At 41.9% G+C, this 16428-nt stretch overlaps 1 protein-coding gene across 4 annotated transcripts in view; it reads right to left on the bottom strand.

The window, feature by feature from the left end:
• Positions 1-9416, bottom strand: part of NSUN3 (NOP2/Sun RNA methyltransferase 3) — a 59786-nt gene extending 50370 nt beyond the window's left edge. For 3 of the 4 annotated variants that reach the window (XM_089682935.1, XM_089682936.1, XM_089682938.1), the window contains exon 1: positions 9282-9408. The gene's annotated coding sequence lies outside the window, so the exon portion shown is untranslated. Of the gene's footprint in view, positions 1-9281 lie in introns of all 4 variants that reach the window. The other variant, XM_089682934.1, reaches the window with a different exon arrangement.
• Positions 9417-16428: the final 7012 nt, after the last annotated feature.

Here is a 16428-nt window from a genome sequence, read left to right as displayed (position 1 = left end):
TGCAGCGTCCCCGGCCATCTCCTCCGGCATCCGGCTTCCGTGTTCCGGTCCCTGTGACGTCGGGACGTAAGTCCACATGCACACGGGATGTTTTGATAACGCTGGCAACGTTAGCTGTGTAAAGTCATGTTAAAAATGTGAGTTTTTCAGCTTTTTTTTAGCATTTTTGCATTAGCGTTTAGCCGTGATTAGTGGCATTTTCTCGCGTTTGCTTTTTAGCATTTTTTTTACAAACAAAATTGTTCTTTTTGGTCAAAAAAACATCCAGAAATGCCGGTTTGCGTGCCAGCCAAAAAACATTGATTACAGTCTATGTGTGCATGGACACATAAGATAACATTCTGGGGAGTTTACTGGCTGTAGAAAAAAAACGTCAAAAGCCAAAAACAGCCGCTGTAAAAACGTCCAGTGCGCATGAGGACTAAAGGTTATTTATTTTAGATTCATCACTTGGCCAGATGGTGCGTAGGGAACCGCACCCTCCTCAAGAATAGATTTGTTATTTGCCAAAGATGATGATTTACAATTAGGGCTTAGTTCAAGAGTTTACATAGAAACATAGAAAAGTGATGGCAGAAAAAGACAGAGTGGACCATCAAGTCTGCCCATTTTTTGGTTTGTTTGTTTTTGTGTTTTGTTTTGTTTTTTGTGGTGGGGGTGTTTGTTTTTTTTACAACTTATTTCTTTTTTTTTCTTATTATATACAGCATGTTACTTTAATTTTTTTTTCCACTTTATTGCTATCACATAGGTGTCTGACGGCACCCTATGTAGTAGAGTACCATATAAGACAGGTCCCCTTTGAGACATTAGGGGTCTCTAATGTCACCTTTACACCCCACTGAAGCTGATCAAGTACACAATGTATAACAAGATAAAAACTGGTAGCCCAATAAGAGATAAAACGTTAAAAAAAAAAAAAAGTGTTTGTTGCAATATTTACTTTCATGCTTGGGATTTCCCCTGCTGCACATATTTTCTGCCACTAGGTGTCCTCTGTATTCACTATTCACTTTCATGCTTGGGATTTCCCCTGCTGCACATATTTTCTGCCACTAGGTGTGCTCTGTAGAATGGCTAGTATCATCCAACTCCCTTCTTCTGAGCCGTCATCCCGGACATGCCCCAGCTTGTGACTGAACGGTGAAGAAGCCCTACAATACTGAGCTCATCTCTAGGTCACTCTGCTTTCTCTTCCTATCAGCATGCTTCTTGTCAGTACATGAACTGATTGGCTCCTTGTACTGCTTCTTCCTCTCATGCTCCAGCTGTACAGGGACTGTTAGAGGCTAATACCAGGTCAAATTCCAGTGCTGACTCTGCTTGCATGTAAATGATAAGTGCACTGTAAGACAATGAGCGCTCATTCTTTTTGCCCACCCTTCCCATCCACAGATGTATACTTACCTCGATCTAATTGCCATGACTTCAGATCTTTGTTTACATCCAGCACTTACTTCCTGGCTGCACCCGCACATTGCAGCCCCCATAGACTTCTATTAGCCTGTGACCAAGGCTGGAGATGAAAGGAGAGAGCTCTATTGAAGTCTATGGGGCTGAAACATGCAGGTGAGGCCAGGATGAAAATAAACACCAGGGGGCGTAGCCTTCAGCTCCAGGTAAGTATACATTTGTGGAGCAGGAAAGGGGTGGGTGGGTAGGTTAGGTCACGGCACACAGGATCAGTGCACTCTGTTCTAAAATAAAGTTACCAGCTTTTGAAAATGAAATCCAAGGCATCCTACTGACCATGACTACTTTTATAACCACACCCATAAAACCACACAGGTCCTTTATAGCCACTCCCACAAAACCACGCCCTCATTTTTAACATTGCCTGAATCAGTTGGTCAAGGACCTGTGTAGCAAGAGGCAGGACATTCAAGGGAGAAAAACAAAATGCCTTGAACATGCAGGATAAATGTGGTGTTTACAGCAAATTGTGGGTGTTGCCAAATCCTGGTAATATGGGGAGGGGCTTAAATGGTATGGTTAAATTAAGCCTGAATCTATGCTGCTAAAAGTCAAGAGTGTGTAATGTACAGAGTGCAAGGGTTATGCATAACTTATGCACAGAGCGCAAAGGTCAGGAGAAAGCAAAATAGAGCGCGCAGTGGCCAGGAGTAAGTTTTGTAGAGAGTGAAGGGGTCAGGAGTAAGTAACGTACAGAGTACGGATGTCAGGAGCAAGTAACTAAAAGACTGCAAGAGTAAGTATTGCACAGAGTTCAGGGGTAAGGAGTAATTTATAGACAGATTGTCTGGATCAGGAGAAAGTAGAGCACAGAGTGTAGGGGTCAGGAGTAAGTAGAGCACAGAGTGTAGGGGTCAGGAGTAAGTAGAGCACAGAGTGTAGGGGTCAGGAGTAAGTACAGTGCAGAGTGTAGGGGTCAGGAGTAAGTAAAGTGCAGAGTGTAGGGGTCGGGAGAAAGTAAAGTATACAGTGCAGAGGTCAGGAGAATGTAAAGCATAGAGTGTAGGGTTCAGGAGAAAGTAAAACAGAGTGTAGGGGTCAGGAGAAAGTAAAGCATAGAGTGTAGGGGTCAAGAGTAAGTACAGCACAGAGTGTAGGGGTCAGGAGTAAGTAAAGCACAGAGTGTAGGGGTCAGGAGTAAGTAAAGCACAGAGTGTAGGGGTCAGGCGTAAGTAACACACATATTTCAGGGGTCAGGACTAAGTATCGTACAGGGTCACAGGGTGCATAAGTCAGCATTAAGTATTGCACGGATTGCAGCAATCAGACATAAGTAATGCATGGCCAGCAAGGTCAGAAGTAAAATAACACAGAGACAGCAGAGGTCAGGTCAGGATTAAGTAACACAGAGAGAGAAGTCAGGTCAGGAGTAAGTAACGCAGAGACAGAAGAGGTCAGGTCAGGAGTAAGTAACGCAGAGACAGAAGAGGTCAGGTCAGGAGTAAGTAACGCAGAGACAGAAGAGGTCAGGTCAGGAGTAACGCAGAGACAGAAGAGGACAGGTCAGGAGTAAGTAACGCAGAGACAGCAGAGGTCAGGAGTAATGCAGAGAGAGCAGAGGGGCAGTTCAGGAGTAAGTAATGCAGAGAGAGCAGAGGGGCAGGTGAGGAGTAAGTAATGAATGAGCACTCCTGCTCTCCCTCCCCACCTGCACATGCATAGTCCTCTCTTCTTTACTCTCTCAAAATCACTGAGCCGTAAGAGAGCGGACTGGGGAAGGAGGCTGGGAGTGCGTGTTCATGGATTTCTGGAACTACACATCCAGCACTGGGTGTGTGATATCGTGTACAGACTAGATTGGTGAAAATGGTGTCAGCAGATGAGGAGGTAGGAATTTGTTTAGGGAATGGAACACAACATTTAACATGTTGGGGACACTATATCAAAACCTTTTCTTTCACTCTTCACCCCCAACCCTAATACCCTTCCTTTACTTCAAAATCTTCCAAATAAAATTCAAAATATCATTCAAAATATTCACCAAATGTCCCAAATAAAGTTCAAAATTAAAGTCCAAACGTAATCTGCCCAATGTCCACACTATTCAATCTTCCAAACGTGATAAGATGTCCAATTTGTTATTCCAAATCCAAGATACCTCAAAAAATATAAACTGAATATAGTGCATTACCTCTCAAACAATATTCTGTGATACCATGCAAACACTCGTGAAGAGAAGAAAAAAAAATGTATTTCATGCGGCACTAAATATGTGACGTACCTACTAGAATGTCCTTGTAAATTCCAATATGTAGGTAGAACTAAAAGGTCTCCTAATGAAATATTAAAAGAACATGTAAGGAATATTATTAAAGGGAAAAAGAATCAAGTGTCTAAACACTTTAAAGAATTTCATCAATCAGACCCTAGTGGCCTGAAGTTCTGTGGGATAGATACGGTAGAGGCTCATTGGAGAGGAGGGAATAGAGTACAGATGTTATCCTGTAACGAAACATTTTGGATTTATCAGTTACGTACTTTGAAACCTAGAGGTCTTAATATTGATTTAGACCTTAATTGCTTCATTTCTGATTTGTAAAGGGGTTTTTGGATAGTAATTTTTTATCTCTACTTTTTATCTCTGATTTTAAAGGGAAGTATTATATAGGAATAATATTCTTATTTTTATTTATTTAATTTATTTTGAATTGTATTTGGAAGATTTTGAAGTAAAGGAAGGGTATTAGGGTTGGGGGTGAAGAGTGAAAGAAAAGGTTTTGATAATGTGCACTTTCAAGGGTGAAAGTTTTACTTTTCTTGGGAGATATACAGAGATTTTAGTTGAAATATTGGGGACACTGCAGTGAATAGGGACCATTTTGGCAAGTTTGCATAAAGGTAAACTTACCCTTTAAGTCTCCTCCCAAATCTCAGTGAACTCATCGTTTTACAATGAGGAGTCCCCCGATGTAATGCTGCTAAGACACAGGGAAACAACAGAGATTAAGAGAAAGCCATCACACCTGTGGGAGTCTTCCGTCACCCTCCGCTGTGTACTGAGTGCCATGACAGCGCTGGCTCAGGAAGCAAAACCGCCATGTCTCCCGAGATTGTGCATGAGCAAAAGTGTGCCATCCACACATGACAGATGTAGAGAGCATAGAGCGATGTCTGTGGAGGTTGTACATGTATGGCTGTGTGCAGACGTTCTTTTATGTGAGGATCCCTCCATGGAGGATACATTTCTGTAACACTTATGTATGGCCAAAACCTTTTTTTTTTTTGTGATGGGAAACCTAAAACTTTACAGATGTTGCCAGTGGGGAGGGTAAATCATCCAATCACAACATGTGTTCAGGGGCGGACTGACCATTTGGAAACTCGGGCACTGCCGAGGGCCCGGGGTCAGTAGGGGGCCCCATGAGATGCTCCTGGTACCTTTTTTATAGGCTTTTTTGGAGTTTGGGCAAGACAACAGGGGCCCCATGATGCCCTATTGCCCGGGGGCTCCATGAGTTGTCAGTCCGCCCCTGCATGTGTTCCAGGTACAGCTCTCTAAGGCTGACCATACATGGATAATTTTCTTTGTGTTTGATCAGCCAGCGGGCTGATGGAAAAAACTGAACGGATTCCCTATTCACACAAGAGATGAGGAACCCTCCCAGCTGTGCGATAGTATTCTGACAGCTTGGACTCCTCCACTGTCAGAATACACTGATCAGCACTGCAACCTATTGGCTGTACCGCTGATCAAAGCAAATGTTTCCAACAAACTGGTTCCTGAAACAGGAATGGCCAAAGATGGATTAGAAATGTGTCTGGTCCTTGCTGAACTGGCTGAATTTCCATCCATCTTTGGCCAACCTAAGGGTTCGTTCACATGGGTGGCCAGTTGAGCTGCAGTTTTACTGCCCCTCCCACAACTTCACTGCATCTGAGCACCACAAACCAAGTGTCATTTCATTCATTGCTAATATTCAAAGCAAACTCCCCCATCCATCCATGCTTTATTTTGCTGAGAATTTATTTTGAAAACCACCCCCTGGCATTTCAGGTCATGGTCATCTTGAATATGGACGGATGATTCATGTAGCATTTACTTCCTGGAATCCGTCTACCCTTAGCTCAGGCATTGGCTGAGCTGTGAACCCTCCTGAAGACTCCTGGGATGTATGACATCATTTGCCTAGGCATGGAAACTAGGAAGTAACTAAAAATATGATCTACTTTCTAATCTATTTACTAATGTTAGCAGCAAAAGGAAGTACCTTCGCCAAATGCAACCTATTTACCACTCCACCTCCAGAAGATTTTACCCCCTTCATGACCAGGTCATTTTTTGCTATACAGCACTGCGCTACTTTATCTGGTAACTGTGCGGTCATGCAACACTGTACCCAAATTAAATGTACACAATTTTTTTTCACACAAATAGAACTTTCTTTTGGTGGCATTTGATCACCACTAGTTTTTTTTTTTTTGTTTTTTAATAAATAAAAAAAAAGACTGAAAATTTTGAAAAAAATATTGAAAAAAATTGAATTTCTTCATAAAGTTAGACCAAATGTATTCAGCAACATGTCTTTGGAAAAAATTCCAATCCGTGTACATTTAGTGGTTTGCATGAAAGTTATAAACTATGACATATATATATATATATATATATATATATATATATATATATATTATATATACACACACACATTAGATTTTTTTCTTTAAATACTAGTAACGGCGGTGATCAGCGCCTTTTAATGGGACTGCGATAGTGCGGCAGGCGATCTGACACTAACTGACGTTGGGGGGAACTAACATCACCAGTGACACTAACACGGCGATCAGAGGTGATAATACTATACACTTTCACTGTACTAATGACACTGACTGCGAACGGGTTAACATCCAGGGCAATCAAAGGGTTAAATATGTGTCTAACAATGTGTCATGCATGTAAAGTGTGCTGCTTTTACTATTCGATCTTTTTGTTTCTCATCCCTGCAAAGTTTTCTGTACAGAGCACTGTGTTGTTTGTCAACACAGAGCTCTTTGCTGTGATTGTAGACAGCTGATCAGCAGGTCCTGGCCAAGAATCATTGGCTGGGACTTGCTGACGGGCTCCTGCTGTGTACGATCACATGGGGAGTAGGCGGGCGGGGCACATGTATGTCCGAAACCTGGAAACAAGCAGCGACATTTGGGTACGTTGCTTTGCCTGTGTGGGCCACCTGTCTGCAGTAAAATGCAGGTGGGTGGTCTGCAAATGGTTAAAAACTAGAGCAGTGCCGGCTCAGGCGGGGGGGGGGTGGTTTTAGGGATAAAACAGGACCAGAGGAGGAGACATGTTGCTCCTAGATTGTAAGCTCCAAGGATCAGGGCCCTCCTAACCCTCTTGTATTGAACTGTATTGTTGCTGTATTGTCTCCCTTTATATTGTAAAGCGCTGAACAAACTGTTGGTGCTATATAAATCCTGTATAATAATAACACCTTCTCATTGTCTGCCAAATGCCCTCTGAAAAATGATCCACCACTGGTCACTTTTCAGAGGGGCAGCAAGGGCTGCTGCTTGTCAGAATGAGCCTTAAGCTCTCATTTACATGAAGGCCTGGTTCACACCAATGCAGTTTGCGTTTTGTCCCTTTCTGCAGTGCTCTCTGTGGTGTGTTTTTGCACATTTTTGATGCGTTTCTCATGTGTTCTTTTGATGCGTTTTCCTTTCATTTTTTGGCCAATTGTTGTTGGGCAGATTAAGAAGCAAAACACAAAACACATCAAAAACGCACTACATGCATTTTCTGCAGCGTCTCCATTGAAGTCTATTGAACCACAAACACACCATTTTGCGTTTAAAAAAGTGCCTGACCCTCTCCAAAACCGCACAGATGTGAACGTGTCCCATAGGAAACCATGTTAAATGGCTGTCGTGTGTTTCTGCAAAAAGCACTAAAAAACTGCATCGGTGTGAGCTAGAGCTCACAGCAGGCGCCGGGGGGGGGGCCTTCAAATCACGGAGCGGATATTGATTCTTACAAAACATGGTGGCCAGAGGGGCTGGTACACAAGCCACAACAATGGCACAGCAGGACACAGTTGCGGCACGGTGCTGCGCCTTATCAAGAGGTACACAGGCATACAAGAGGCAACATATCACCTCTAAGCTGCCTGCCAAATGCCTCTGAAAAGTCATCCACCGTGGATCGCTTATCAGAGGTGCAACAATAACATCCACATGTGTAAGAGAGTATATTCCTTAGTCGTCATGCACACTGGACGTTTTTACAGCATTTGTTTCTACAGCCAGTAAACCCCCCAGCATGTTGTCCTGTGTGTCTATGTACACATGGGCTTTAACCTCCCTGGCAGTATTCCCGAGTGTAGCTCGGGGTAAAGTTTCAGTACCACAAGCGATAACCCCGAGCTACACTTGGGCTTACCATGCGGCATTGCTCCGCGATCCCTCGATCACTTACCTTGTCCTGCGCTCCCGCGATGTCCCTCCTGCAGTGTCCCCTGTAATGTCCTCCGGCGGATGCCGGCATCTGTCATCTGGGTTCCGTCCCCTGCGAGCGTCAGGACGTACGGGGGACGGAATGGCGGGAAATTTGAAAATGACAAAAAGTGACATTCACTAAAATCACATAGTAACATATTACTGTATCAAACCATTTCACATACATTTTGTCTCAAGTGTTTGTCCTGTGTCCTGACTGTATTTTTACTGTTCTTTCTGCCTGGAAACTTAGAAAAGTCCATGGCGTCCAAAAAGCGTCTCTTTAGGTCAAAAGCAGTTTTAGACCAGCTAGAGAACAGCGATGGTAAATCAGAACCACTTGCAGAATTGAGTGATAATGATTCGTGAGGAAATTCGTCATCAGACACTGAAAACGATTTTGCGACTTTGCTCAGTGATGTGCGAATTTGCCTCTGTATTTTAAATTTCAGTGTTTTTGGTTTGATTATATTATTGAATTAAATTTATTATTATTATTTTTTATGATTATTTATTAAATTATAATTTATGATTTCATGTTTCAAGTTTTATCCTACCTGGGATGTTTACTAGACTCTTGTTCAGACAGATTTCAGTGAGTTATTCATAAAAATTACAGCCTACAATAAAAAAAAAATACATATTTCCATGCAAAAAAATGTACTGCTTTGAGCACAGAAATATGAATATAATCAGACCGCTAGGGAGGTTAATCAGCGTTTTTTGGCTGAAAAAAAAAAAAAGCAGAACTAGTGGGAGTTTTTTTAGCTGGAAAAACACTCTAACGCTGAAAAATGTGGTAAACTGGCATTTTTGGGCATTTTTTTAAGCAGAATTTTTCTGTGTCAAAAATGCAAAAAAAAATGCAACCGCTGAAAAACGCAGCTAAACGCTAATATAAAAACCACTGAAAAAACAAGTTTTTATGTGACTTTACACAACTAATGCTACCGGCGGTATTTAAACACCCAGTGTGCATGGAGCCTTATTGTGAAGAGATTTCCTCTTACTGCCTGCTGTGTCACTAAGACAGGAAATGGAGGGAAATCTCCTCAATGGGTTCTGTGGTTGTTTCCCACATTGCTGTGTCTGATGTCAGTGTACACAGCTCTGATTTCATGCAGCTTGTTATAAAAGTGTCCTCTGTGTGACATCACTGATTTTCCACAGCTGATCACTCGGCAATGGCAGCATGTACAGTAAGAAAGCCAGGTCTGCATGGTGTCAGTGGGCTCCACACAGCACCATGAGGACTACACACAGCAGATACCTTGTATACAGAACACACAGCAGTGGAAGGGTCATTAACCCCTACATTCCCCATCCAGCCCTCCATGACACTCCCATCTCATCCTCTCCTACATAGAAGTCCTCCTCACCGTCTACTGTCACAAATCACGTGAGTCCTCACTGGTCACCATGGCTATCCGGATGGTAAAGAGTCAACACCATGTGACCCGCAGCACCATGATATCTCCAGACTGGCCGACCTGTTCTTCCTGCAGCGAGGCATTCTGGGAAGTGTAGTCTGATTCCGCCCTGACTACCAGGAACGTCTTTGGTCAGTGCAGTGTAATGATCAGGCCTGTGATGCTCGAGCCGCCATCTTTATTGAGGGACTCTTGAGTCGAGTTATCAGTATAACCTCCAGTTTATGTAAATGAATAGACCTGAGTGCACAATTCAACGTCCTGCCTTTTCTGAATTAAATTAGCTCCAGAACCTGTGTAATTAATATGTGTTCGGATTTAAAGGGATGAAGTGGCAACCCTAGTGTACGGAGGTTGTGTGGTGTGTAAGGACAGCTGGGAAAGGTGTATACATGTTCAGGGGCACACTCCTCTTTGCAATGAGTGCCTAAAACTAAAGGCAAATAGTTTTTTTAATTTTGGATAGAGTAATGCAGGCCATAGACAGGCCGTTTATAGGCCGAATTGTCGGACAATAAACGTAAAATCGGTCGGTGCCGATGCTGCCCCCAATGATTACAAAAGACAGGAAACCAGTATGACAGAGATGGGAGCACACCATACAATGTGACAGCAATACAAATACATTATGTTTTTATTTGGATACAAAGGGATACATTTGTTTCAACTGTAAGACTTTTTCATATAAAATATAATAGCGGACTTCTTCTTTTTAATTTAATTTTGGACTTTCAGAAACTATATCTATATATATACACATGTGTGCATTTACAGTAAAAAGAATGCTGGCAACCTTGCAGGTCACGGCTCATGCACAAATGTTTTTATCTGTAAAACAATCGGCTGATTTGCCCATCATTGCCGGGAAAATCGTCCGATTGTCCAAATCTGCCACAAATTTTCCAACATGACCGATAAAAAAACTGTGCAAAAAAAACGAAAAACAGCCAACCAATTTACCCACTAACAGTGCGAAAATCGGCCGATTTTTTTTTTCGGCTGAAAAATCAGCCGATTTTCGACCCGTCTATGGCCGGCATAAGGGCTCGTTCACACTTGGCTGTTTTACCAACGCTTGCCAAACGCCCCTATAGCGTTTGGCAAGCGTTGGTCCAGCGTTTGCGGAGCGTTTTTAATGCTCGGCAAACGCTCCGCAAACGCCGCATGTGCGGTTTAGCGAAAGTTGCTAGGCGTTTGCAGAGCATTAAAAGCGCTCCACAAACGCCTATAATGCAGTTTGAATGGTGTTACCACTCCGCAAACGCCCCGCAACCGCTTGTCGCAACCGCACCGCAAACGCCCGGCCGGGCGTTTGCGGAGCGGCACCATAGACTAGAATAGGAGGCTTCAACGCCTCCTGATTCGACCAGAGGTGTCCGTTTTGCCACGACGCGATGCAAACGCTACCTTTAGAATAGCACCATGTGCTGTAATGTGCAGAATTGGCAGAGGCGTTTGGGAAGCGGTAAAAATGCTTCCCAAACGCCTCTCTGCCGCCTGCACACAACGCTAGTGTGAACTTAGCCTAAGGGAGGGTTATAACCCCTGTCAGATATTCTTTGCCAGCTGTGTCCCATTGCGGAGAGTTCCCTTCACTTCCTGTCACATAGCCAAAACAGGAAGTGAGAGGAAATCCCTGCAAAGTGAGGGAATCCTTGAGGCTTCCTGCACAGGAGATTTAGTTTTTGAAGAGTGATCAATGTTTGGATCACTCTTTGTTTGAGCATTAGACAGGTGGTGAGGAAGTGTATGCTTTAACCCCATTCATGACTAGGGTCAAAACAAACCTTAATGACCAGATCCAATTTTGTAACTTTTAGTAAAACATTGTAACTATTTTGTGTATCCAGGCAGATTATACCACGACAAACTGAACATTCATTTGGGGGTAAATGGTAATGGATATCTCCTGATTTTTTTTTTTAATAATATTATCAAAGGAAAACTGGCCCAAAATAGTAAAAAAAAAGAAACTTTTTTTGCTGACATTTAGCTGTACATTTCTTGCTATTACTATAACCTACAACCAAAGAACAACACAAAATAAATTCTGCAGCTTCTGACAATCGCAGGGATATCACATGTGTGTATGTTAGTTGTTGTTTGTCCCTGTAGTAGGGTCCAGAAAAAACGGTGCACGTGTTGCTTCTTTTATCTTGCCTAAGCCCTGGTTCACATATATGTGGCCGTGCAGGACGCATTTTGTGCGGGCACGAGAGCCTATTCATTTGAATGGACTCCTGTGCCCCGTGACACGCAGGGAAGAAGTCTCTGCACTTCTTTGCTACACTTGATCTTAGCCAAAAGGCCGAGAAGCGATTCTGCACTTCTTTGCAAAATGCAGACCGCACGGGAACCTCGGTTCGCATTTTCCAGTGCGTGCGGCGTACCATTAGAAGTAATGGCACCTGTCCGCGGGTCCACAATCCCCTGTGAGGCTGCACAAATTTTTGTGTGGATCCGCAGCAGCACCACTCGCACAGATGTGAACCTACCCTTAGTCTAGGTTCACACCCAAGCGTTTTCCGCTGCATTTTGCGTTTTGCAGAAATGCACAGCAGTCCATTTAACATGATTTCCTATGGGATATGTTCACATCTCCGTGTTTTCACCCTGTACGTTTTTTGGAAAGGGTCAGGGACTTTTTTAAACGCAAAATGTTGTGTTTTTGGTTCTATAGACTTCAATGGAGATGCTGCAGAAAAGCATGTAGTGCATTTTTGATGCATTTTGCGGTTTAATCTGCCCAGCAACAAGTTGGAAAAAAAACCTTGCAAACCGCGTCAAAAACACGTGCAAAAACACACCGCAAAAAGCACTGCAGAAACGGATCAAAATGCCATCTGCATAGGTATGAACCTTGCCGAAAACACCCTGACACTGACACTAGTTTTAGAAAAGTTTTTTTTTTTTAAATCCTACCTAAATTACACTGACTGACCTTTGACCCTAAGCCCTGGTTCACACCAAATGAGAAGTTGAAATCGCACTACTTCAGTGCGATTTCAAAGTCACCGATCAGTGCGGAGATGTCAATGTCAGTTGCACATGAAATTGCAAAAAATAGTGCAGGGACCTTTTCAAAGTCAGAGCGTCTGAGAGTCACACAGATTGGAACAGTTCCATAGCCGCAAATAGGGTGTGACTTGTCATGCAACTTTGATCTGTCAAGTCACATGATAAGTCACACAGGCATGAACTGGGGCTAAGACCCCTTTCGCGCAAGTGACCCGATCAGGTCCACCTGTCAGTTTTTCTGGCCGACCTGATTGGATGGTGTATGTATTCCAATGGACCAGGGGATGTAAATGGACTTGCTTACTTTTAATCCCATCCACTAAAAGAAAACGGAAGGGGATCTGGGCTCCCTTCTGTCTAGGGTAGGCGGATCGAATTGGAGGGCAGTCTAGTGTAAACGAACAGAGGAGTCAGTTTACACACCGCCACCTAGCGGGACACAGACCTGTCATCCGCCTGCTCTGCTCTGATCAGCAGGGAATCGACGGACTATAGGGTTGCCACTTCATCCCTTTTAAACTGTACACATATTAATTACACAGGTTCTGTGGCTGATTAAGGTGATAATTAAACCCACTTAGCTGTGTAATTAACCGCTTCCCCGACACCCTATATCACAAATACTGTTACAGGGCGGCAGGGCTGCTCAAAATAATAATATATATATATATATATATATATATACTGTGTGTGTGTATATATATATGTATATATATATCTTTATATATATGTATTTTCCGGGTAGGGGGGACGTGCACGCACCATGTACCAGTCATGCAACGCTGCACCCAAATGAAATGTATGTCCTTTTTTTTCCCACGAATTGAGCTTTCTTTCGGAGGTATTTGATCGCCTGTGCGGTTTTTATTTTTTGCACTATAAGCAAAAAAAAGACCGGCAATTTTGAAAAAAACTATATTTTGGACTTTTTGCAATTAAACATGTCCAGTAAAAAAATTTTAAAAATCTAATTTCGTCATAAATTTAGGCCAAAATGTATGCTCCGACATGTCTTTGCTAAAAAAAAAATCCCAATACGTGTAAATGAATTGGTTTACGTGAAAGTTATAGAGTTTACAAATGGCGGTATAGATAGTGGGATTGGCAGCGATCAGAGACTTTTAGCGTGACTGCAGCGGACATTCTGACACGGTGGGGGAACTAACTTGGTGTCACTGACATCTCTAGTGACACCAATACTAAAAAAAAATCACTGACACTGTACTAATGGCACGGGGCAGGAAGGGGTTAATGTGAGGGGCGATCAAAGGATTAACTGTGTGCTGGTAGTGTTTTACTAGGGGGCTGGGGGGGGGGGTGTTCTTCACTGTAAGCACACTAATTGGGATGGCTGTACTGTGCACAGCCATCCAGAGCAGTGTGCTCAAGCTGACAGGGAGGAAGATTGTTTGTAAACAAAACAATCTTCCTCCCCGTCGGAGATGCTCGGTATTCATCGGGTGTTGGAGGGTAATTACCATCCGGGACCCGGTGATTGACATCCGCGGCCGCGAATGGTACTTCTAGTTCTGTTTGTCTATAGAAAGTAGATACACTGTATGATTCCACCAGTGAGCCCCCTCCACACTGTACATGTCATGTGTCAGGTATACAGTGACTGAATGAGATCACTGGGCCCGCTGCAGCAATACATAGAAAACATCACGTTTAGGCCTCATGCACACAAGGAGTTTGCATTAGAATGCAGTGTGGGAAACCCACCTTCCATACTGGTTTCCCGAATCGCATTCAAATTGCACTGCAGGTGTCAGGGTAAAATTTGACGACACCCCAAAGGAAGATCACAAAGCTGGAGCATGTAAATCAGACTCACTTCTGCATAGAAACCAATCAGCTTCTAACCTCAGCTTGTTCGATTAAGTTTTGACAATAAAACCTGGAAGCTAATTGGATTCTATGCAGAAGTGATCCTGATTTTGCACTCTCCAACTTTAGTAAATAAACCCCTGTGTGTGTGTCCGCACCAGGTCGCATGGTACAAAAGTAGCATGCAATCTGGTTGCAGTGCGTTTCCAAATGTAGTGCATGCAATACTTTTGCCGCTGTGTGATACAATTTCAGCCCATTCAAAATGAGAATAGGTGCTTAAAAAACGCACCTAATGCCATGTACTGCATGCATGGTTAGGTACGTCAAGCATTGATCATTAGAGATGTGCACAATGGAAAAATTTGTTTAGTCTCAGATCAGTTTGTTAAGTTAATAATTTTGTTTTGTCATATTCATTATGTTACAATGATTAATTTTTGGAATTAATTTTGTGTATTCGTTATTTTCTAGTCAATTCAAAATTATTAGTTTGGAAGAAGGCTATATTATTTCTATTGTATTCTATTTCTTTTTTTTCTATTCTGTTTTTTATTCTATTTTTTTTATTCTAATCTATTCTATTCCTTTATGTTCTATTCTATTGTATTCTTTTCCATGCTATTGTATTCTTATCTGTTCTTTTTTTATTCTATTCTGTTTTATTCTATTTATTTTCTGTTCTATTATGTTTTATTCTATTCTATTCCTTAATTTTCTACCCTATTATTCTGTTCTATTAGATTCCTTTATTTTATATTCTCTTATTCTATTATTTTATTTTCTATTCTATTCTATAAATCAGCCTAAGTAGGAATCATCATCTTATATCATTGTTATACCTTACTGTATTTATTGCAATAAGTTTCCTTTTCAAATTCAATTTCCTTTTCAAATTAATTTTTTAATTCAGATAATTTGTTTTGTCATAATTTATTTTGGATTTGTTGAAATTCATTACGATTGGGATTTGGAAAATTTGGATATGTCCGAAACTCAGAATAACAAAAATTTGGTCTGAATTTCAATTTGTAACAAAACGAATTGCACATGTCTAATGACCATTGGTATGCATTAACGCTCAAGCGCTAGACGGAGCATTTTTTTCTCCTCTTCAGCTCGTCTTCTGAACTGCCTGTGATTTTCTTTTTTCTGCCTCACCTATGGACACATAGACTAACATAGAGGAGCTTTGTCGGTTGAAAAAAAGGCCAAACGCCTGTAAAAGAGACATTGTTTTAAGCCTGAGACCTTAAAGCAGTATTAACCCCAAAGCAAACGTATTATATTTACCAATGCTTAGATGTGATGGCTGCATCGTTTTTCTTTTTTAGGCTTTCTTTCTTCTAGTTTCATCTAGTGATCCAGCCAGCAAGTCTGTTGTGTTTCAAAATAAGAAGGTCTCTTGCAAATATATCAGTTCCAGGGATGAGACAGACCATTTAACACTGACATTTTTCATGACCAGCTTTTATTTATTTATGTAAAACCTTTATCCCAAAAGGAAACAAAACTGTTACTGTAACTGCTTATAAAGTGTGAGATGGAGATTGGCTTCAATTTGTTAGTGCATTTAAATCTACTAGTACATTTAGCACTTTCCATCCCCTCAGATTAAGAATACTGCTGTCCAGAGGTACCCTTGCTCCTTCTTCCAGAGTGGGGGCACTCTAATACAGGAGGTGTGTTACTGGCCAGATCCCCAGATGAAAACAGAGGGAATAAACCTAAGAAAAGAAAATTAATGCAGCCACTTCATCTAAAGATTGTTAAACTGCATTATATTACAATTTAATTTATCACTGAAAATCTATTAAACACAAATGATGCCTGTCTGTGCATCCTTTTCCTCTTTTTCTGTTTTTTCCCTCAGATCTGTTATAATGGATCTTGCTGAGAGCAATATTTAGGGGCACAAGTTATTTTTCAGGGGCAGGGCGCTACAGTTACTGAATGTTCTGCCCAATTTGTATTTACATTTTATGTGTTATATTGACCTGCATGGTTATAATTATTCTGTGGAATGCTGTCATCTAGTGGATGTTTTGGGCCATGACAGCTTGTTTACATATGAGATTTTGGTTTCTCCCTCTGTTCTTTCCTCCTTTTTAGAGCTAACTGCTTTAGTCCTAGCTAGACCATCCCTGTTTCCGTGTTACCTCAGTTGGTGTTAGTACTTTACAGAAACAGAGCTTGGGAAAATCATTGTATTCCTACACGTCAAAAGACTGAATATTATCCTCTGTACTGC

This window comes from Staurois parvus, unplaced genomic scaffold (assembly GCF_062004578.1).
Source record: "Staurois parvus isolate SC_StPar_1 unplaced genomic scaffold, SC_StPar_1.0 ptg000299l, whole genome shotgun sequence".
Lineage (NCBI taxonomy): Eukaryota > Metazoa > Chordata > Amphibia > Anura > Ranidae > Staurois > Staurois parvus.
The sequence above is the reverse complement of the archived record's forward strand: the minus strand, read 5'-3'. Positions and strand labels throughout refer to the sequence as shown.